The following is a 6,921-nucleotide window of genomic DNA, read 5'->3' as shown; positions in this document are numbered from 1 at the left end:
ACAAATTGCAGGAAGAATGCGAATCGCCAAAAAGAAAAGAAAGAGAATGTGGAAGTAAAGGTGAAAGTGGACATTTATAGTAAAAAAGGACTTAAATATTGATCTGTTTCTAACCCACATCTATCATATCGCTCTGGAAGACATGGATTTTACCACAGGAGTCATATGGATTACTTTTATGCTGTATTTATATGCCTTTTTGAGCTTCAAAGTTCTGGCCACCATTCACTTGCATTGTATGGACCTATCTACCTTATTTTTCAGCAAAACTAGGGTGCCGCCATTATCAACCTCCCAGTATCAGCCACTTCCAGCTATTTTAGCTATACACAAATACTACATTATGCTGTTTTATATTACAGGCTGGCAATATATGCCGTCATATTATTATTATTATGATTTTCATAAACTCTTTGGTTTTGAAAGCATATAGATTTACCATACATCACATTTTGCAATCGTTGTATCACACGGTTGCACAGGCAGAATGAATGAGAGATCAAGAGCTGACGGGACAGTCCTCTGCGCCATCTGACACACCTCCACAAACTATACGCAACCAGCAGAGAGAAGAAAGCAGCTGGGACTTTTTTGCACCAAAACTGCATCTAGTTTCATCTTGGCAAATTAATAAATGCATTTTACTCTCTGGTCTTTTCAGAGAGAATTCTCTCTTTCTGAGCAGTGTATAGTAAACAGACACGCAGATCAGCATTCAGCATGGCTTATGAAACATCGCCTTTAGAAATAAACAAATAAAGGTATCATTGGATGTTATGCAGGTACATATAATTGTTTCTTGTCTCCATGTAAACCTCCAAAGTAAGAAGCAGATTTTATTACCGTTTCTTCAGTACAACACACAGCAACAACTGAAGGATTTACTAGCACTTTTACTATAAATGCTGAAGTTAGAAATGTATCCGACATTAGGCCATCATTCTGCTGTACATCCTGTGGTTGTGTGATCATTTATAAACTTCGATCCCTTAATTCTGGTATTATCATCCTTTTATTTATTTACATTGCAGTCAATAACTGCAGAACTTTTACACATTTGCCAGAAATGCAGCCGCTGCTTACTTCCACGTTGCAAAATAAGGTGGTTAGAGCTCAGATATTCTTCTAAAAATCTTTATTTGTGTTCAGCAGAAGAAAGTCATAGACATCTGAGATGGCATGAAGGTGAGTAAATGAGAAATGTAAATTTTTTGGGTGAACTATCCCATTAAACTATAGTAGCCCAATGTTACATTGTTATCACTATGCTACATGTTTAATTCAGCAATGAGTGCTATCCAGCAATCATCTTAGAAATAATTAAAAGTAAAATATTTAATTGTAGAAAAGTATTTATTAAAGTATAGTCAAAATAGTTCAAAAAAATGTGTTACTCTGGAAATGACCACTTGGAAGTCGAGCCAAGTCAAGTCGAGCACATTGCATCATAGTATATATGGTGTGCTCTGGTTGTATACTGTACATTTAGTCAAACATCTAGCTACAGAAAATTTGCATACTGTAAACAAGTCATTCTGGAAAAAAAAACCTATTCAAGTAAAAAAAAAAATCAATTAAGGTTTAGAGGTCTATGAGCATAATACTATCTGATTTGCATATTATAAGTGGTTGTGTATCTATATGTGGAGTGTTTTTAAACACTTGAGTTACTAATTGATAGTTTTTAAACTTCTTCATTAAATTAATTGTTTCTTCCATTGTAAGTGCCACACTGTATCCTCGATATTTGCTTTTTTAAAAGAAAGGAGGAACGAGTCAAAATAAATTGTGGTAAATCAACATTATGCCACAAATGCTGTTGATTGAGATAAACTTGCACCAAAACCGGAACATTTCTTTAAACAGTCACCAAGTTGGGAATGGACATCGAATATGAAGAGGCCCAGACGATCTAACAAAGGTTTGCACACACCAGCTATTGGAGGAGAGGAGAGAGTAGAGTTATAGAGCCAATTATTGGATAGGGATTATTAGGAGGCCATGATTGAGAAAGAAGGGTTCATGATTCAGGAAGAAGGTTAAGAGCTATTAAGACAAAAACCTCCCGCTTCCTCAATAGTACATATTGCAGAGCTATAAAATCTCTTAACAGCCCTCAACCCATGAACCAGTCACTAATGGAAAAAAGGCTCTCTTAACGAGTCTGCAGTATTTGCATATTTTTGCATTATTGGCACTCATTTTTTTATAGTGTTTTATTATACTTTTTATATATTTTATGACAACCATCAGTGTTTTTTATCGATTCTATCTATCTATTGTAGAGTTGTGGATTTGCGCTCTGTATTCATATGTAATTGTCACTCCTATCTGACATCAGCCACTATAGTATCCTGGACTGTCATCCAAGTACGTGGTGAGCGGTGTGTTCCTTTTACTTTTATCTGTCTGTGTCAAGTGTCATCCCGTAGGGGATATCGTTGTGTATATAATTGTTCTATGTCTTTGGTTGCATTTTGTTGTTATGAGCACACTGAAGCAAATCCCTAACAACTTGTACCGAGTTGTATGGCAATAAATTATTGAATCTGAATCTTTGAGAAGGGCCATTGGAGGGAATTTGGCAAGGACACGAGAAGTGCTCAGTGATTTTTAATGTCTACAAAGAGTCAGGACCTCAGTTTAACGTCTCATCCGAAGGACGGTGTCTTTTTACAGTATAGTGTCCGAGTCACTGTACTGAGGCATTGGGACCCACAAAGACCACAGGGTTAGCACCCCCTGCTAGCCTCCATATTTGCGTTTTAGGTATTGTTCATACATAAACATTAGCAGTTTTAAAGTCTCTTGCAGATGAATGAAAATCCAGTCATCATTTACTCTTAGCCTTATGTTGTAGTTACGAACTCGTATGACTTTCTTCTGTGGAACACAAAAGGAGATGGAAGGCAGAATGTTAGCCTCAGTCACCATTTAATTTCATTATATGGAAGAAAAAGATGCAATGAAAGCAAATGGTGACTTAGGCCATTTTTCCATTTTCACCCATTTTACATGAAAATGTTTCCATTTTTATCCATTTTAGGTTCTAAATACCCAACTGGGTGAAACTTGACTGCGCCAAAAAGATTTTGATAATGTAAGGCATAAAAGGGTCTTATAAAGCCTACATCACCAAAATCCTGGGCATTATTCTATACGCAGGGACGCATCAATCTTTCCATTTATGAAGCACACACACACACAGCGGCATGATACCTATAAATAAATATTGAAATGGAATTGTCTTGCCATTTTATCTTTGGATTTTTCAATTTGTAATCGACTCCCATCGTACTCTTGTTCCACTACACTGTATTGATTCTCTGTAATGTAATTCCCCTCTATATGGCTTGGTATTCATTATTGTCAAACTGTGGTGCACCTCACCCATCTATTGGAGATACCACATTAAAATCTATTTAGGTCATCAAACGCTTTACATGGCATTACAAATGGTGTAATGAGTCTATAAATTGCTGTCTGATTTTAATTGTCATTAATGACATATTATACGGTCTAATACACCATAAGGTCATGGATATATATATATATATATACACACAAATATATACATATATACACATACATATATACATAAATACACAAACACACATATACACCATGCTTTCTCCACACTAATAAGTTTATTTTTTATTTTTTTAAAGACACATTCATTTCATGATTTTTAAAGCATTCGTCCACCCTGGAATTGCACTGAAAATGGAGACATTCAAAAAATCTTTCCATAAAAGCATACTTTGGAAACAAAGACGTAAAGAAACTGAAAACAGTTTTCAAACAGTTCCTTTGAAAAGCTTGAATTGTATAATGACTGGTTCACAAGCAGTCCACGCTGATATTCGCCACACAAACAGTCCATAGCATGGTGAAACATGACGCACACACATAGGTGCACTGAGGCACAGATCGCCAGAAACACATCCACATGCTCAAAAACGTCCAGCTAGTGCTTGTCAACATACACCAACAATTAAAAATAGTGCAGATGGGCGCAAGAACAGCAAGATGCAGATCAGCTGAATGAAGCCCTGAATGGAGTCTCTGTTTCGGAGTTGTAACTTGGGACAGTGTCTTTTAAAAGTGTTGTGATAAACATGACAATGGTTAAAGATGTCTGTGTAATGCATGTAATATGAAAAAAATAAATCAAAATAGTACAGATGGGTCCCCTTTTAATGTTCAAGCATAACATCTCTCCATTTACGATGCAAACTGAATGCCAGTGGTCTGGGCCAAGGGTGCAATGACACGTTATGGGACACGTAAATACAACTGAACAATGTCACGTGATGTCACAAACTAATTTTGAAAAAGAGATGTTTCAGCAGGGTGGGAATGATAAATGCTCTTTTTAGACTGGGGAAGTTTTGAGTTCTCAAACTTATAGTATGTTTTCATAGTACCTCTTATGACTACATTTCAAGGAAAATTTTATTTTCCATTTCATGACCCCTTTAAATAAACTCAAACATCACACAAACCCATTAGAATAAATGTCACATTTACTTTAGATTAGTCATGATTCGTCATTACGTCAGCTAAGCATCATCAGCCAAGCATCGTGTTTGAACGGAGTGCTGCCTGTGACTGAACGCATGTTTAATGTGCAATAATTTCATGGTTGTCATAAATAAAAAAACCTTTGAATTGATACTTTTATGCAAGTATCGAAATTCAATACAACATCAGTATCGTGTGTATTGTTACTGTAGGATCGGTCCGCCAGTCCCTAGCTCTCGCTACACCAGATACACTGCTGGCCCCAGCATGTCCTGCTGGGTTGAGGAACTATGAATTCATGAATGAACGTTACATTTATATAGTGCTTTTCTGACACTACACTGTTCAGAGATTTACATAGTGAACAGGGGACTCTCCTCAACCACCACCAGTGTGCAACATCCACTTGGATGATGCAACAGCAGCCATAGTGCGCCAGTACGCTCACCACACACCAGCTGTTGGTGGAGAGGAGAGAGTAGAGTGTGAGAGCCAATTCATGGATGGGATTATTAGTGGGCCATGATTGATAAGGGCCAATGGGGGGATTTGGACAGGACACCAGGGTTACACCCCTACTCTTATTATTTTCGGAAAAGTTCCCTGGGATTTTTAATGACCACAGAGTGTCAGGACCTCGGTTTAACGCCTCAACTCAAGGATGGTGCCTTTACAGCATAGTGTCCCATCACTATCCTGGGGCGTTAGGACCCACACAGACCACAGTGAGCACAACCTGCTGACCTCAGTAAGACCTCTTCCAGCAGCAACCTTAGTTTTCCCTAAGAGGTCTACCATCTGACCTGGCTCAAGCACGCTTAGCTTCAGTGGGTAACTAGTCTAGAGCTTGAGGGTGATATGGCAGCTGGCTAATCTCCAGTAAGTGCAGGCAGATAGCCAGTTATCCCCTGGCACATGAGCGCACCCATATGCAGGCACAAGGTAGGCTCTATGTTCCCTGAGAGAATCCTCTATCAGGCTCTAAAAGACACTCTGTATGTCTTAGTGGAGGACAAATCTTTCACCATACGACACGTTTGTGTCTGCAGGCTTTTCACTGGTCACTCGAGCTGAAAATAAATAGAGTTTCAGAGAGGTACTGAGCTGGCAGATGCTAGATGTGTAGATGTTTTGTTCTAATTCAAAGCAGCTTACGGTTCTTGTTTTCCATTTGATTTATTGATTGTAGAAGTGCATTTGAGAAGTGAATGAGGATAAGCCATTTCAAGTCCTTCTGCGGTAATTCAATGTAATCATTTGTACAAAATTATACATTTTAAAAAGAGACTTTTATAATATTAATACATTTGATTACTTTAAAGGGGTCATGATTCACACAGGAATCCCATTTTCCTTGATGTTATAACACATAAGTGGTCAGAACTCAAAACTTCCTCCTAAATTGCAGAGCATTTGTTGAAATCAATCTGCCAAAATGTTTTGTTCTCTGCTTCCTCTATATTGTGATGTCACACTGGTTTGCATCTGAACGCCTCCACAACAACACATTAATGTCTACTTTACCTTATCGCTTCTGTAGCCCCGCCCAGAAGTGAGATGGCAAGGAGAGAACAGGTCAGTCAACAGCAGAGAGCCAATCAGAATAGTGGCCGTTTACTGTCAAGTCTTGATGAGAAGCATCTAATGAGGAGCAGCTCCAAAACAGAGCGTTTCTGACAGAGGGTCATTATAAGGGAGGAAAATTGTCATGTTTTACAAATATGACTGTTTTTAATGCAAAAAAACCTCACTAATATTCTAAGTGAAACACAAGGAACATTAAAATCATACAATTCCGTCATTATTTTCTTGTTTACATTACGCATGCAAGTCTTTCTTCCATAGAAACTAGAAAGACCATTAAATGGTCTGCGCTTGTATAGTGCCTTTTTAACCTTAGCGGTATTCAAAGCGCTTTACACTGAGTTTCATTCACCCATTTACACACCAATGACGGCAGAGCTGCCATGCAAGGCACATGTCTGCCATTGTGAGCAACTTGGGGTTTAGTGTCTTGCCCAAGAACACTTCAGTATGTGGAGTCGTGTGGGCCGGGAATTTAACCACCAACCCTGCGATTAGTGGACAACCCACTCTACCACCTGAGCCAAAGCCATAGTGTTTAATAGAATTCTGTGGTGAAAATGATGTTGATGGAAATAAAGATTTTTTTTTAATTAAAATATCAGACTCTTTTGTCTTGTGAAGGGTAATTTTATTGCTAACATGTTAGGTATCCCAAATACATAAATAATAATTTCACTTTTTGCATAATTTGCTAAATTCTTGCTTGTTCGGAAATGACGGGCAATAGAACAATTCTGTCACAAGAGATATTTAGATATTTTCTTCAGTCAACACGTCACATTTTTCACCTCAAGCATGCTTTTCAGGGAC

This window comes from Xyrauchen texanus, chromosome 6 (genome assembly GCF_025860055.1).
Source record: "Xyrauchen texanus isolate HMW12.3.18 chromosome 6, RBS_HiC_50CHRs, whole genome shotgun sequence".
In the NCBI taxonomy this organism is placed as follows: Eukaryota; Metazoa; Chordata; class Actinopteri; order Cypriniformes; family Catostomidae; genus Xyrauchen; species Xyrauchen texanus.
Note: the sequence above shows the minus strand (reverse complement) of the source record.